General features: G+C 44.8%; 1 protein-coding gene across 18 annotated transcripts in view; it reads left to right on the forward strand.

Moving 5' to 3' along the window:
- Nucleotides 1-17,380, forward strand: part of Tmcc3 (transmembrane and coiled-coil domain family 3) — a 275,765-nt gene that overhangs the window by 163,843 nt on the left and 94,542 nt on the right. Inside the window, exon 1 of one of the 18 annotated variants that reach the window (XM_031349747.1) lies at nt 7,288-7,406. The exons of 16 other annotated variants lie outside the window; for them this stretch is intronic. The gene's annotated coding sequence lies outside the window, so the exon portion shown is untranslated. Of the gene's footprint in view, nt 1-7,287; nt 7,407-17,380 lie in introns of those variants that run through there. One more of the 18 variants, XM_031349746.1, reaches the window with a different exon arrangement.

The following is a 17,380-nucleotide window of genomic DNA, read 5'->3' on the forward strand; positions in this document are numbered from 1 at the left end:
TGACAAAGAAGTCATGTAGGCTCCAGCCTTGAGAAAGGATTAACGTCCTTGGAGATGTCCGGTATGTCTTGGTGACTGCTCCGAGCACGTGGCAATTCACCAAGAAGGTGCCATCAGAGAACATGGGCTCTCATCAGCCACTGACTCCACCAGTGCCTTCATCTTAGGCCTCTACAGACTAAGAAATCAATGTGACAGTCAAGCAACTATGGAGGCTTTTATTATAGAGTCCTTACTGACCTTAGACAACCAGAATGTACAGTTAAATTTTAAAAAGAGAACCAGGTTGACAAACAGGAGGTTTTGTATCAAACAGATTTAGACATCCCGGTAGAGATGACTAGCTGGAAAGAAGAGCTGAGGACCTCTCTGTTGGATCCAGGCATCCGACTCAATTCTGTAGCAGCCAGATGAGGGAAATGTGCTCAGCAAGGTTATATGCTAACAAGTTTTTCCTTATAAACACTGAAAATTCAATTTTACATTATCTCCTTCTCTCCCTTCCTCTCTCCTCCTCTCCCTCCTCCTCTTTCTGAGACAGAAAACAGCCTGTAGTCCAGGCTGGCCTCAAACTTATGTCCATCCTCTTGCCTCGGTCCTCGAAATCCTGGGATTACAGACTCTAGCCACCACACCTGTTGGGAATTCACGTAATTTTCACCTCACAAAATACTCTTTTCGACCACTTAAAAATCATAAAACCATTTATACAAAAGCAGGTGCAGGGCAGGTGAGGCCCTTGCAGCTTGCCAGGAAAAGCAGAAATTGGATTGGTTTGCAGAACACTGTCCTCCAGGCTCGACATGGCCATGGGCCTCCTTCCAGCAGCTGTGACTACTTCGTCGAGAACTGCAGAAGATCAGGCCCACTAGTGTTCTGTCCTGGTTGGAGTGGGGGTTGGGGAGAGCCCCACCTCTTCCTGGGTGTTTAGGGAGATAATGGTTGCTGGGAGAAAAGCATTTTCTTTAGCAACGTAGCCACCAAGTTGTCTATATAATGAGGAACCCCTCATCTTCTAAGTGACCCTAACTCTTTGAGTCGCCAAGCTGGACTTGGGTGGCAGCATTTCTTTGGTCTTCCTTTGGTGCCCTGCCTGAGATGAACAGATGTCTGCTGATCTCTCCAGCTCACACGATTGGGAAGAGAGGGGAGATGGCTTGCGTTTTTTTGTTTGTTTGTTTGTTTTGTTTTGTTTTGTTTTTAACTTTCTTCACTTTCATACTTTGGGAACCTTTGAGGGCACGTAGAGCTCTTACCATAAAAATAACTAAAGATATTTCCAACTTAAGGATAAAAACAGAAGAACACTGGAGATCCTGTCCCAACCATTCCAAACTCATCTGGACTTACTGACTCAGTTCAGGATGTCCCTGTTTGCTCTCTCCATAAAGTGAAGACTTATGGACAAAGACCATAAACAGCTAGAGGCAAATGGCATTAGTAATTATAAGTCATTTCCTCCTGTGTATGAAAGCAGGCAACTTAGACTATCAGACTGAGAAGGCTGTGTGCTTACCTGACACTGGCGAGCCATTCTGTTTTGCCAGCTGGGTTACATAGCGAATGCTGACGGCTCACTTCTCTCTCCTCGGGTTACACTTTTATGGTTCCCACCTCAGGGTGACTTGTGTTACTTATGTCCTTCCTGCTGTCTGTCTTCATTCTCTGTAAATTCTCTGCTGGCAGAGGCCTTACACACAGCAGCTCCCATTCATTCTACAAATAATGTGTGCTTTCTACGCAGCAGGCATTGCTTTGGGCCCTGGGGATACTGGGGTGGAGGTGATTCCTGATAGATGGATCATATACATTCTTTGTTGACTATGACTTTGCCCAGTTCTCTGAATGTTTTCTTTCAGGAATAGAAAGTTAGTTTCCCTGACCAATGTGTGCTCGGGAGAGTGTGTTCAGACAACCCAGTTGATTGTTAGTATGTGCTGGGGGTGATGGATCCAGTCAACTCTGACTGGCTGTTAGTGTGGGTTTGAGGTAGTGTTTGGACACTTTTTAAGCATCAGCTCAAAAGAAGATCCACATATGTCACTCATCTGGAGGGGGGGGAGTGTGACAGTGGACTACATCTGTCATCTGTACAGATTAGAAATCGGGACACATAGGGCACATCAGAGAGTGAATGTGATGTAGCCATCAGTGGGATACATGAAGACTTTGTATGTCAGGGGCTAGGGCTGATGCTGGCTCAGTTGGTAAAGTGCTTGCCTAGCAGGCTTGCAGCTGGGATTGGCACCAAGTAAACTGTAAGCTGGGTGTGGTGCCAAATGCCTATATTATTGGCACTCCGGAAGGAGACAGGAGGATTCAAGTCCAAGGCTGTCTCATCTCCACATTGAGCTCAAGGCAGCCTGGGATGGACCAGAACCTTTCTCCAGGAGGAACAGAAAGAAGCAGCAGGTTGTGTGTGTCAGGACTCAAGTTAACTTCCCCTCTGGCTCCTCTTTTGTCACAGAGCTCATCAGTGGTTTGATTTTATCATCTTCAAAATGGGCACGATGACACTTAGTCTAGAGTGTGTGTGCATATGAGTGCAGCTGGTCTGAAGAGGCTAGAGGCATTGGATCCTTGGATGCAGAGTTACAGGTGGTTGTGAGTCACATGATTTGGATGCTGGGAACTGAATCCAACTCCTCTGCAAGAGCAATATGGCCCCTATCCCCAGACACCGAGGCACCTCTCTATCCCATATTGTTCCATTTGGAGAATGCATCGGGGCTGTGCTTGACTGTGGCTTCCCTGGAAGGCATAGGTAAGATATTCCTCCACATTGGCTCTCCTCTTTAATGTAATGTTTACTAACTTGGCAGTTTTTATTAGTATAACCAAAGCCTTATAAGCCAATTTGATGCCAGAATGTAGGTCCCATGATTAGTTGACTCATCCCATTTTACAGACAAGAAAACTGAGTCTTTGACAGGAGCACGGCACATCATAATACCCTAGATGTAACAATCCCTACACTAGGCCTGGCACAGCATAGCTGCTCGATGTGTCCCTTTGCCTCTCCATACATCCCACCCACCCACCTCACCCTTTGCTGTGCTGTAACAATATGGATAAGATTGTCAACTCTCTGAGTGATTTGTTATAGGTCAGTAAAGACAAGGCTTTTCATTCCTTTTTCTTCCTTCAGGCTTCTCAGACTAGATGTGTGCCTCCCTGTACTTCTAGTAATATCCTTCTTTGCATGTGCTATGGGTATTCTGGCTTGGGTCCTTGATAGAACTGCACAGCAATAGCAAATAGATGATATACCCAAATTAGATCATTTGAAGAGAATTGATAAAGTAATTTTGATCAATGCTAGCCCAAAACCTGGAGTGAATACCTAGACCTGGGAACAAAAAGTGGTATGGATGGGGCTCCCTTAACCATGAGTCAAAGAATACAGCCAGTCTGCAGAGAGCCAGAGCGCATGTGAGACAAATTTCCCCAGCCTCACTCTTCCATCCCCTCATTCCTCCTGCTCTTCCCAGGAGTGAGTCCAGCTGGAAGACCTCAGATGCAGTCCTTGTGTGTCAGGCCCCCACAGCAGATCTAGGGGAGCAGATAGGAGGTGCTCAGTGAATTCCAGGGCAACGGTGAGGTGACCAAAAGTTCAGTTCCTCCTATGTCTCCATATCTGTGGTGATCCATACATCGTTGGTTCCAGCTGTTAAACAGATGGTCACTTCTACCAGGTAGACAGTTACAAATTACTTTTTGTAATGTGCATTTGGAAGAAGTCTCTGGCAACAGTATAGTTGGGTGACAAAGAATTGGAGTTGGTACACCTCCATTTTATATAGTGTAGCGTGTAGTTTCTACTACTCCTCTTTAAGCTCCAGGCAGATCACCTCTGGTTCCCTTGGACCCACGGACGAAAGACACACACATATATAGTTCATTTTTAACCCACCTTGTGACTTAGTGGCTGGTCTCTTCTATGCCTCCCTTGGCTAGCATGCCTTTTCTTTACTCCTTGCTCAACACTCTAAAGCTGTCCTCAGCTTAGTTGCATTTCTTATCTCCTTCCTGGGACAATGGCCACTCTACCCAAGATCTCACGTGGCTAGCGACTCTCCCTCAGAAGCATGATGAATACCCTTTCCTACGCCTGTGTCTCCTAGCCTGCCTCTGGGAACCTGGAAGTCCCCCTTCTTCACCCAGCCATTGGCCACTGGCATCTTTATTGATTGATCAGGAACCAGTTGGGGAACAGGACCATCAGTGTTCACACACAGATTCCTGATCAAAGCATCCCAGCCACCACTTATATCATGGACTTTGCAAATCTTTATTTAAGAAGCCCATCTCACTTTTTTATAAAATGAACATGCTGATATAGCCTCCACACAATGCAGGAGGTTTCTGATGGAGATGGTAAGTCCCAATCCATTGAGCATCAGAAGAATCAATGATGAGTGACATTATCCTTTAACTTAGATCTGAGATACAAGCATCCATATCTGTATGTTGCTGACTCTAGGACATGTGGAGGAGTGTCCTGGCTTAGAGGTTCATCTCTGAGATGAGTAATTTGACTTGAAAGATCACTGAGACTGTTTTGGTATTTTTCTATGCCAACAGTCTCAGAATAAAGACCAGATAATGATTGGGATTTCTGCCAAGGATCAACCACTCAGATCAAGTGTGTAAGTTTCTTCTTGTATTATGAAAGTCAGTGCATGTGGTTAAAACCTAGAATAATCTGCTGAAATAAAAGTGAACATATGGCCCACGAGATGCCTCAGCAGGTAGAGGCATTTGCTGCCAAGCCTGATGACCTGGGTTTATCTCCAGACCTTACCTGGTAGAAGGAGTGAACTGATTCCCACAATCGTCCTCTGACTTCCATATGCCTGTCATGGCATGCATCACCCGTACACACAGACTAGTTTTTTTTTTTTTTTTCAAAGTAAGCACATGAACATTGGTCTAATGGCACACTTATTATTCTAGTTAGTACACAGGAAGCTGAGGTAGGACAATCTCAAGCTTGAAACCACCTTAGGTTACATAGTGAGACCTAATCTCAAAAGAATTTAAAAAAAAATAGGTAAAGTTCCTGTTATACCACAGGTGTGCTAAGTACTTTACAGTTTAGCTGAGCCTGCGCTTGTTGGACAGTAGTTTAAAGTTAATCCTAGGCCTCTGGGTCCCTGAAATTCTCACACATTGCCTGGGAATTTAAATTGGTGCAGCCATTTTGAAAGCCTCATTCTTTCAACTGAAGTTAAATTAAATATATCCCTACCCATCATAACAATTCTACTTCATATGGAGTCTTCTTACCAAAAATGCTCAGGAAATTCTTGTGTGTGTTTTTTTTTTAAGATTTTGGGATATTTTTTGTATGCATATTGAAATACCTTTGGGATGAGACCAAAGTTTATGCATGAAATTAATTTGTATCTCATTGGTATCTTATACACATAGCCTGGTATTTTCAATATGGACTATGACACATCACACAAGATCAGGTGTGGAAGTTTCATTTGGAATGTAATGTTGGTATTAGAAAATGGTGGATTTTTGGATTTGTGGATCACAGATGCTCAGGTCTAAGTGGATATGCCAATATCCACGAGAAACATGTGAATTCACTGCCCCACCCCCGAACATGCACGATGGTATTTCTAGCAGCTTTATTCCCCATTTCCCTAAACAAATAACCTAAAATGGACATCAGCAGGGGAATGGGCAAAATAAAACATGGCACTTTCCAGCAGTAAAAATAATGAACTAATTATAAAGTCATGGACTAATGCTGCATTCAGAAATATGGACAAACTTCAGAGATATTGTGTTGAATCTAAGAACCAGACACTAAAGAATATAGAGAAGACACAGCATTCAGAAGAGGAAAAAGTAGTTAACAGTTCTAGAAGGATGTGAGAACAATATCCCTCATGCCAGACTGAGGGAGGTTGTTGTGGTAGATTCATAATAAACACCAGAGGTCATGACATTTTCTCTGTTCTGCTGCGGATTGCTATTACAGACATATTCCCAAGCGAGAACTCATCACACTGTATACCTTAAGTTACTCCATTCCTTGTAGATTTGAATAAAAAGTGCTTCCTTAAAAGCTCATTCCTTACTTTTATCTAACTCCAGCAAGAGTGGTAATGCCAAGAAAACACAGAACTTTTTATTTTATTGTATAGCCATGCCTATGTCACCTTTCCAGAGGCCTTGGCAGTATTCCTCTGTGTGTGTGTGTGTGTGTGTGTGTGTGTGTGTGTGTGTGTGAGTGTGAGTGCGCACGCGCACATGTGTCCTTTGAAAGAAGTTGTTTGGAAGCCGCCTGGAGATGTTCCAAAATTTGTAGTGTCACATGGAAATGCCACCATACGCTAGTCAGTTGTCATGGATCAGTGATAAACTGGGGACTGTGACTCCCAAAGATTATATAAAATCTGATCAGTAGGCACAGCTGTTTTCTGAGAGAGACTTTTTTTAAAAAAAATATTATTTTTCATTTCTTCTTTTGGCCAAAAGAAAAATCAGCTCCACAGCCTTGATAGATTTCTTTTTCGCAATACTTTGTATAAGAAGAGATCTTACACTGCCATTTGTAAGCATTTTTTAATTCAAGTGAGCCAAGAGTGCTTTTTCATTGGAAAAAAAAAAAAAGAGGAGCTTTCTTCTTTCAAGGCTGCCGTATACCGAGCTGTTCTTTCCAACCCTCTCAGAGTCTCAGTTTCTACATATATAAAAGGGAGACTTTATAGGAGAGTTAGAACGCTCCTCTTCATTTGAGGGGCGTCTTGGGGTGCCTTGCCTTCCTCGCCCATTCATCATCCATTGCATGAACGTTTACTGACCATCTGTCCTGAGCGGCTTCCTTAGGAAAGTGCTGGGACCCAGTGAGCCAAACAAAGTGGCCCCGAACTCCTCCACTCACGCGGATTAGATCTGCTGGGAGTGTCTTCAGAGTGTTACTTCTGCTGCTCCAGCAAATAATTTTTATCCTTAACACTCCTCCCCCTCCCCCAGTGCTTATTAGGTAGCTCCAGAAACGACGGGTCTTCCTGGCCTTCCACGCAAGGAAGTCCTCCTACCCCCCAACCTTGCTGGCCTTCCAGATAGGTCAGCGGTTAACAGTCCATAAGGAATTGGAATCTTCTTTCCAGGAATCGCCTTAAAATGGATTTATTGTTGCACAGAATCTTGGCTGGAAGTCTTGTGGGAAAGGTCTCATAAACAAATGCCAGGTTATCTGAGGCTTACCCGTGTGATTTACCAGCAAGTTTTCACGTGACAAAAACACGTGAGGGAAATGCACCAGTCACTCTTGAGCCATGAGCCAGAGTCCTTCGCAAGGATGATTCTTTTAGATTCCAGTCTTTTCGCATTCTTGAGATGGCAAAGACCACCCAAAGAAAACACAGAACTGTGAGTCCAAGGTGAGCACACCCAGAGGGGAAATCCTCCTAGGGGTTAAAAACAAAAAAGCCATCGCCTGCCTGCAGTGGTAAGTGGAGGAAGGAGGGCTCCCTCTTGGCCTTTGCTTCTCTGACAAAAGGCAAAGTTTTCAAATGAAAAGAAAGACTTGAAATCATGTAGCAAATGCTGGTTTCCTCTGATACCCCTGGACTGCCATGGCCAGTAATGAATAGGATAATGTTTTGGGGTGGATGAAACGGGGGGGGGGGGGGGGGGGGTTCCCGCAAGCAAATCCTGCATTCCTGTTTGAAGGTAGAGGCAGCTTGGCCCGCTGGTCTTTCCTTCTACTTTACCCACTCATTCATCAAAGGGGCATTTGCTGAGCACGTGCATGCGTCTTACATGGCACTAGGCCGTGGGCCCTGAGAGCTCAGAGTCAGGAAGAAGGCACTGTGGAGTCCCACCACTTAAGATCACAGGAAGCCACAGGGAGGTCCCTCTGCTTCCAGAGTTCAAGGTCTCCTGTTGTTTTGGAATCTCTACCCTGTTATGGCTTTGTTTTGTTTTTCCTTTGTATCTTCGATAACATCTTTATTCTCGTGGAACGCCACTTCTTTGATCTCAAGAACCTGCTTTGGGCCAAAATGTCCTTCTGGTCTAGAAAACCATATTGTATTCTCGTAAGCTCGCAGGAGATGCCCCTGCCTTCCCTTCCTGGCGGCTCCCATTCTCTCCTTTAGTCTACGTGGGCTCCCGTTCAAACTCTGACTCATTCTTTCTGGTGCCAAGTCCTCATTCTGAAATCTCCCCTGAAGATCTCCCTGTGGCAGACTTGCAGGCCGTCTTCCAAACCAAACGTAGTATAAGCCAGGATAAAAGGCAGGAAGGACACTAGGGGAATTGCTAGCAGCACCTAGGTTCTTGACTCTCCTTGTTCTAAAGTCAAACTGGACTTGAAATGCAGAAGACATTATTTTTAGGAGAACACGGTAAAAATGAAGGCCCATGGGTTTGATTCGGAGACTCTAATGCAGAGGACATAAATGTGCATCCTATGGAAACTTCAGATGACATAGCCTTGGGTCTCTTTAATTTGTATCATTCACTCAGCTGACATTTATCAAACACCTACTATGTGCAACTCACTACTACAGTGCTAAAAATGAAGCTCTTTCCACTGAGCATGGTGATACACAGCTATAATCCTAACACTTGGGAGGTAGGAGGCAGGAAGATCAGGAGTTCGAGGCCATCCTTGGCTGCATAAAGAATTCAAGACCAGGCTTGACTGTATAAGTCTTCTCTTGAAAAAGAGAACCAATATAACTGAAAATAAAAACTACTGTTCTGGTAAAGCTGCTAACCCGATGAGGGAAACTGTCAATGAATCCCCAAGTAAGTACAGTATAATTCAGTTAGACCATGGTAAGTGCTAAGAAATAAAGGTAAGCAGGGAGTTAGGGCAGTATCAGGGTAGGTTTTCAGCCTTTTTTACCTAAGGAGGTTAAAAAGCCTCCAACCAAAGGCGAGGTTTTAGTATGGTGGTGCAGCAGGAAATGAACATTCAGATGAGTTGAAGAGACCATTCCAGACCACAGCATGTTACAGGCCTTGAGACAGGAGAGTGAATGTCCGACCAAAGTTCCAGGGAAAACAGCAGACACCAAGTGTGCCTGGAGCTCAAAGGGTTGCATAGTAGGTTCAATCTGACTTGGGGATTTGACTATTCCTAAGTGAGAGGGGAGCTACTCAGAGGTCTGACTTGGGGATTTGACTGTTCCCAAGTGCGAGTGGAGCTACTCAGAGGTCTGATTGGAAGGATTTCATCTTATTTAGTTTAGGTTTTCCTAGACAAGTTTTCTTTGTGTAACAACTCTGGCTGTCCTGGAACTGGCTGTGTAGACCAGGCTGGCCTTGAACTCACAGAGATCCACCTGCCTCTGCTTCCTGAGTGTTGGGTCTAAAAGCACGTACCACCACACCCTGTGATAGGAGGGATTTTAAAGAAAGATTATTTTTCTGTTGCTATGATAAAATGCCCTGACTGACATCCCTTGAGGGAAGAGAGGGTTTATTTTGGCATATAGTTTCACCAGAGTGGAGATAGCGTAGTGGCAGGAACAGGCAGATCACATTTTCATCCACAGGCAGGAAGCAGAGGAGAACAGGGAGTGGGGCAAGGCTATAAACCTCAGCGACACAGGCTATAAACCTCAGCGACACACTTCCTCCAGCAAGGCTCCACCTCCTTAAGGCTCCATAATGCTCCTGAACAGCACCACCTACTGGGCGTTGAGAGTTGGATCCGCCAGCCTATGGGGCTCATTTCTCATTTAAAGCTTCACAAACAGGGAAGATCACAACATGTCTGCATGCTGAAGTGATTCCTAGACAGACTGAAATACCAGGATGCAGGAAAGCAGGGGCAGAACTGCTGGTGTGGTGTCCTTGAGCGGTGAGGAAGATCTGGACCGGGCGGCATGAGAGGAAAGGAGAAAGGTTGGCATCACACTGTGTCCATGGACCAGAAGGGAGGACAGCAACACAGGCAGATACGCATATGTGTTGGATACTCACCAAATGTCTCCAAGTGTATCCATTATTATTTTCAGAAAAGTAGAGGGAAACAGTCACGAGCCAGGGGTAAAGATGGACAGAAAGAAGTATTGGACATTTGAAGAGAAAATAGTTTGTGTATCATCTGGACCTTAGCTATTTCCCAAAGGCCCTTACGTTGGAGGCTTAGGCCCCAGTCCATGATGCCAATGAGGAGTGTGGCTGAACCTTTATGGACTGAGACTTTGCAGGAGGAAGTTAGATCACTAGGAGTATACTCTCAAAGGGGATTGTGGGATCCCCGTCTCTTTCTTTTCTTTTACGTGTCAGCCATGAGGCGATGGGCTTCTTTACCACATATGCCTGCCATGATGCCCTGTGCTGCCCAGGCACAAAGCTGTGCAACCATTTGGTTGTGAACTGAGACCATGAGTCAGAGTAAGCCTTTCTTCTTTATGGGCTCATTATCTCAGCATTGCTCTAGCAATACAAAGCTAACTAGCACAAATAGGAATTAACCACACAGGAGGGTGGGACCCTGAGTAACCCTGAGATGTGGCATGATTGCGGTTGGCACTCCTGGCTTCTCGTCCTGAATTTAGAAGGAGCCGCATGGGCGTATGTGTTTTCCCTATGGTGCTAAGCTGCAAGGATGCAACACAGAGTAATCAGGGAGTTGGGTAAATCAGGCTCAGTCTCGAAGGTTCTACTGGCACACATTGAGAAAGGAAGGGAGGCCGGGAGCTGAAGGTCCCTTATAAATGAATGATGATAAACTGCCTAAGAAGCAGAGGATATTGGTCATGGTGCAAAGACTATTACCAACATTATTACTATAAGCTTAGTGTGTTCCAGGCTTGCCTGATGTGCAGGCTGGTTTTTGTGTGTCAACACGAGCTAGAGTTGTCAGAGAGGAAGGAGCCCCAGTTGAGGAAATACCTCCATGAGATCCAGCTGTAAGCGGTTTTCTCAATTATTGATCAATGGGGGAGGGCCCGAATGGGTGGTGCCATCCGTGGGCTGGTGTTCTATAAGTAAGCAGGCTAACAAAGCTCTGTGAAGCAAGCCAGTAAGCAGCACCCCTCCACGGCCTCCGCATCAGCTCCTGCCTTCAGGTTCCAGTCTTGCTTGAGTTCCTGATCTGACTTCTTCCAGTGATGCACTATGATCTGGAAGTGTGAGCCAAATTAACCCCTTCCTCCCCAACTTGCTTTTCCTTCATGGTGTTTTTGTCAAAGCAATTGAAACACTAATTAAGATGCCTGGATTAGGAAGAAACTAAGGAAGGGTAGAAATCTGGAAAGCAATGTCCAGGGGGCATGAAATTTATGATGGATACAGTGTGGTTTGGGGTAATGACATGGTGTGGTTGTGGAGGAAGCTGAGTTAGGACAAAAACAAGACAAAAATAAGAGTCAGGCAACTTAGAAGCTGGGTTATTGGGAAGCTCCTCTGTCGGTCTTTAATAAGCAAGTGTTTTAAGAATATGAGGTACGCTACCAAAGGTGAGAGTGAGGTGCTAAAATCATCAAAGGGTAAAGATAGAATGATAGGTGTGTAGGTAAGTGTGTGGGGTGAGTGTGTGGGTGAGTGTGTATGTAGGTGAGTGTGTGGGGGAGTGTGTGTCTGGGTGAGTGTGGGGGATGAGTGTGTGGGTATAGGTAAGTGTGTGTGGGTGAGTGTGTGTGTAGGTGAGTATGTGGGGGGGTAAGTGTGTAGGGGAGTGTGTGTAGGGGACTATGTGGGTGAAGGTGAGTATATGTGGGTGTGTATAGTGAGTATGAGTGGGTGGGGTCTTTGGAAAATGCAACGAGAAGACTAAGTAGCCAGTGGTCTTACTTAATGACCACAGAGCTTCAGAGTCAGTGGGTGTAAGAGATCCAGAGAGCCATTGACAATGAGGAGCACATGGCTAACTGAGGACAAGGCACAGAAGGAGCACATGAAGTGGTAGGCTTCAGTCAAAATAAGAAAATAAAGAAAATGCTCTTGAGTTTCAGAATAGAAAGGACTTCTGTTGATGATGAACGTGGGACCCAGGGGTCCCTAAGGTTTGGAGCCTTAGGTTGTTTAGAACCATCTGGGAGCAGGACCTGACGATAACGTCCATCCCCCATGGAGATTCTGGCAATGAACAACCTTGACAACAGCCAAGGTCATGATAGGGTATGGCCTTGGCTTTGGAGGACAATGTGTGTGCTTCGTGAGAGAAAGGGCAATGGGAAGGGGTCTTTCAAGGACTTCTTAGAACTTTGTCCCTTTGCAGTTACACACCAAACACTCTGCAAACAGGAAAGAAAGGCCACCAGTGCTCTCGGTCTTTCTAGTGAGGTGATAGATTAAGCAGTGTTTCCTCTCTTTGGTATTTTCCTCTTACAATGGATCCAATGACCTCAGCGCCAGTTTGTGTCCTCTTAATTAGACATCGAGTACATTTTGTATAGGGTTTGAATTCCTTGAGTTTGCTAAGGAAAAAACACATTAAAAACAATGACCTCAAATAACTTTTCAGCTAATGACTTTTCCCTGAATGTTTTCACAGGATATTCCCCATTAAAGCTAATGATTTTCTGGCCTCGAATGCATCTCAGTCCAGTGTATCTGCTATAGACTGGATTAAGGTGTTCTGGCGGATCCAAACTTCTCAGGCCCTTCCAGGATATGTCTTTTCAAAAAATTTCCAGAGCCTTTGAAAAAAGTTCTTATATGCCTTTATGTTCCTGCTATGGTCCCTGATTTCCCAGTGGTCATTAGAAGCTAAGTTATTCTGTGTTCCCCCTTGGGGCTTTTTTTATTTAAAAAAAAAAAATCTATTTTCACTAGATAAAAAGAAGAGGTATTCTACCTCCATCATCTACCTTATTCCCAGAAGAACATCATAATTCAGCTTCCTGGTCCTAAAAATTAGGAGTTTTTCTCTACTGGTTTTAAGAATTCGTCAGTCTAGCTGGGGCAAGATGATACACACCCATAATCCCAGCACTCAGGAGAGAGGAAAATTTTGAGTTGAAGGCCAGTCTAGTAAGACCAATACCTCAATAAAGTAAGATCATACCTCAACAACAACAAAAAAGAAATTCATTGGTCTGATATTGACTAAACAACATGGAGTCTGTTTTTTTGGTGTTGGTGTTGGGTTTGTTTTGTTTTAATTCACTATCATACCTTGCTTTTTGAAAGGTGTATTGACGATGGACCAGGTTATAGGTCCAGTGTTTATCAACCCGCCGGTTTGAGCACATGTGTAAGTATTATCAGTTCTTAGGTGGGTGGATGTGTGATTAGTATCCCAAAGCATGTCTTGACCACCAAGCATTTTAAGATACTGATGTGGGTTTTGAGCATGAAATACTTTGGGGAACATTACCTTCTTAGAGCAAGCAGCACAGTAGCTGGATTACATCCTTGAGCATGTCTAAAGATGAAGGCCTCCCTCCATGGTCTTGGGCAATTGACTCAGCCTCATAAGCCTCCTGTTTATCACTGGAAGTATGAGATACTGTACTGAAACAAAAGGGTTATTCTGAATATGGTGGGGCCTTAGGGTTTTAAGTCCTAGCTCATTTCCTCTTCCACTGCACCATGCTGAGCTGTAAGCCTCTTAGAAATTGGGCTGCAACTTTAAATGTCCTTCTAAATCAGCAGGGACTTCAGAAGCAGCTCACACTATCCACCTTACCCTCCCCTGTGCCTCTTGAGCCTCATCTGAAGGCTTTTGGATCAACAACCCTGCTACAATGGGGCAAAGGCCGCACTGTCTCTGAAATGCTGAAAATGCTAAGAGCCACTGAAATGCACAGTCTGGCTGGCTGGATGTGTGGTAGGTGTGTGGTGCTTTCATAAAGTGAGATTGGAATTCTTCTGTTTGCAGAAGGTAGAAGCAGCTCAAGCAAGAGAGGAGAGCTAGAGGCCCACATCACTGCAAACTCCCAAAACAAATGACCAGGAATGACTGGGTCTCTCACAAGGCCATTAGGCCTGTGGGTGTGGTGTCCTCAGCTCCCGTTCCTCTGTTGTCCATCCAGGAAGACTTGATCCTCAGGTGGCCTCTGGTGGTATCCAGCCTGCATATTAACCACGTTATCACCACTCATAGAAGCAGCTTTCCACATAGTTCCAGCAGGAGCCTACAACTGAGTGTTACTGGCCGTCACGGGGCTAGCAATAGTAGCAAATGCTCATATAATACTTCCTGTGTACACCAGGCTGGTAGGATTCAGTAGAAACTGCTTCTAAAACATGACACCTTCACACCTTGTATTTATTTTAAGCTGAAGGAACCTGAAGAATGAGAAGCAACAGGAAGGTCAGAATGACCTTTCCTCCACTCTTCTTTCCCGAAGCAGGTCTGAGCATTCTATTGCAAAAGATAAGGTTAGCCCTAGAAGAATCCAGACAGACAGGCCTTGTGTCATTCATTCCCCCTGGGGTTAGCCCAGATCTTTTGCCTTTTGTCCTATTAACATACAACTACCCACATTTCAACAAACTACTTTTTAAAAGCTACTCAGATCTGGTTGTTTCTTCCTTGGGAAAGCTCTTGTGTCCTATGTAACTCACATTCGATATCACACACTTTTTAAAATCTGTCTTGTATTACAGGAATTCCAGCCAGTGCACCAAATATGGGGGGAGGGGGAAGGAAGTTGTTTTCTACCAATGTCATGGAGAGAGGAAGAAATTGAAGAACCCAGAGAGAGGTTGAGTAACTTGCCCAGGAGTCACACAGCAGGAACAGAGCTGGGATTTAAAATTTAGGTAATTTGGATACTTTATGGTCTTGTGGCCTTAAATGCTATGCCGCTACTTCCAGAACCTCGGGAAAGGAATGCTCAGATTAGCCATTACTGGAGCAGATTCAGAATCTGTAGCTACAGTCTTTCCTGAATTCTGTGTTGCAGACCCTCAAGGGCAGACTTTATATGTGAGGAAAAAGTGCTACATGTTTATACAACACTAATATAAAGTGTATGCCAAATATACATACATACATACATACATACATACATACATACATACATACATAGTGTGTGTATGTGTGTGTCACCTCAAATATGAATGACTTTGGAAGCAGGTTTGTGACCACCTTCAGCTTCAGACACTACAGGTATTTCTGCAGACAGCACATCACTCTGACCACAGTCCTTTGGAAAAGGATTGCCAAGAGCACTAAGAGTCAGGGTTCTTGGTCCTACAGTTGGCAGTACCATCTTCAGATATTGGCCTGTCTTAAAGAAGTCATTCCAAGCCAACTGTGAGAAAGGACACTGTAGGAAGACTTCGATGTTTCGTCAGCAACTGAAAGAGTAAAGGGAGGCTTCAGCATTATCATAGAGTGAGTCACAACATAGAATATAATATGCCCATGGCTGTAGAGCCCACAGGTTGAGCTTAACGTGCTTGTGAATTTTTTTTAAAAAGGAAGAGGCAGATCTGGGGAAGTAAAAGCGGGGGGTGGGGGGGGCTGGTGGTTTTATGATGTTGGAAACAAACCTACGTGAATAAATATTTCTAAGTGATAGTGGTTTCTACTGATAGTGGCTTTTCCCCTAAGTATGGTTTACAGAGTACAGGTATCAGGATGACCCAATCACCCCATGATGTTCTCTCTTTTTTCTTTGCCTCTCCACCCGCCCTTTGGCTTTTTGACACGGGGTCTTGCTATATAGCTCTGGCTGTCCTAGTATTCACAGTATAGACAAACTTGACCCTGCCTCTCTCTAATGCTGGGGTCAAAGGCATGGACCTCCACACCTGGCTCATTGTTAAATCCTGATCCCATGTGTCAAGGCCAAGCATTGGTGTCCGATATCACACGAGTCGTTCATTCTTCATTTCACTAAAGTTTGAAAATCACCATTGTAGCGGCTGCTGGAAATGACAAAGGACCTTTAGGATATTAACATGAGTCAAAGGTAGCATCCATGAAGACAACTTCTGTCCCAAGATGCTCTTGCATTTCCATCGGCTCTCTCTCTGTGGCCCCCCTTCTTGTACTTGATCCTGCTCCTCCTCAAGTCCGGGGTGTGAGTGCCTGCTAGTTTGTTTCTCTGTTGCTACGGTATAAAAAAAATACTGACCAAAACCAGCTTGGGGAAGAAAGGCTCATTTGGCTTACATTTCCCAACCATGAGGGGAAGTCAGAGTGAGAAGTCAAGGCACCCCGGCCGGAGGCAGGGATGGAAGCAGAGATGGCGGCAGAGGGCTGTTTCCTGGCTTGCTCTCCACGGATGACTTAGCTTGCTTTTTTTACAGAGCCCAGGACCACCTGCCCAGGGCTCATGCCTCCCACGATGGGCTGAGCCCTCCTACAGCAATCATTCCTTAAGAAAATGCCCCCATAAACTTGCACATAGGCCCATCTGATGGAGGCAGTTTCTCCAATGAGGTTCCATTTTCCCAAATACCTTTTGCTCTCGTGTCACATTGACAAAACAAAAAAATAAACAACAACAACAAAACCCAAAACCAATAAAACCCAACCAGTACAGTGCCTATGCACACTGTTGGCTCCGAAGAGCAGAAGGAAGAGGACTATCTCCTACGCTTCCCTAAGGAAGTGTGCGCATGGAAAACTTGCTCCCAGGAGCTATAGGCTATGACTGATGCTAATGGAATCACTAAACAGCAAGAGTTAACTTTCACCTAGCGTTCTTTCTAATGCATTCTGCTGGCATTCATCCATTCTGGTCTCCTAGTCACCTTAGATCCCTAAGTCTGAGTTCTGATAGGGTCTCAATTTCACACAAGGATATTAAGGTACATTGTTAGGCAACTTGACCCAGGTCTCAAAAGTGGAGTAGAGTTGCGGCTCAGGTAGACCAGTTCTAGCTCACATTACAGCCTATATGTCTTAACCTTCAAACTGTGTCGAAGGCTCTCAGTGAGAATTCATTCTCCATGAGATTGAAATTAGAAAGTTCAAAAATCACTGCCTGAGGCAAGTCACTCCAATCACTGTGGAGCTGCCAAAGCCCCCAGGACTTGCCTATCCCATGAAACCTTAGAAGATGTTCAGGGTTAGGCTTTTATAGCTCGGGTACTGGCCACCTGAATTCAGAAACAGAGGTGTTTATATTTTAGGGCCTCATTTCATGGGATTACAATCTTGCACTACCTCGAGGGGCTTTGTTCTTAGATCCGTGATGCTGTAAGGACAAGATGATTACAGCCCTTGACCTGCCTTGAAAGCCCTTTTGCTGGGTGAAGCCGAGGGAATGAGTCAGCCTTAGAAGAAGCAGCCACAGCGGGCACCCTGTCTGGAAATGCACAGAGCCATACCAAGGCACTTTTGCTCAAATTCAGGCAACCAATTCAGGCCAGTCTGTGAACTAGTTTAATAGAATATTAAAAGGATATGTGTGCTCAGAAATCCATGGAGCATGCATGCATAATCCTTGCCATATAAGGCAACACGGCCTGGCCCAACCCCCCCCCC

The sequence above is a fragment of the Mastomys coucha genome, unplaced genomic scaffold, assembly GCF_008632895.1.
Source record: "Mastomys coucha isolate ucsf_1 unplaced genomic scaffold, UCSF_Mcou_1 pScaffold4, whole genome shotgun sequence".
Classification (NCBI taxonomy): domain Eukaryota; kingdom Metazoa; phylum Chordata; class Mammalia; order Rodentia; family Muridae; genus Mastomys; species Mastomys coucha.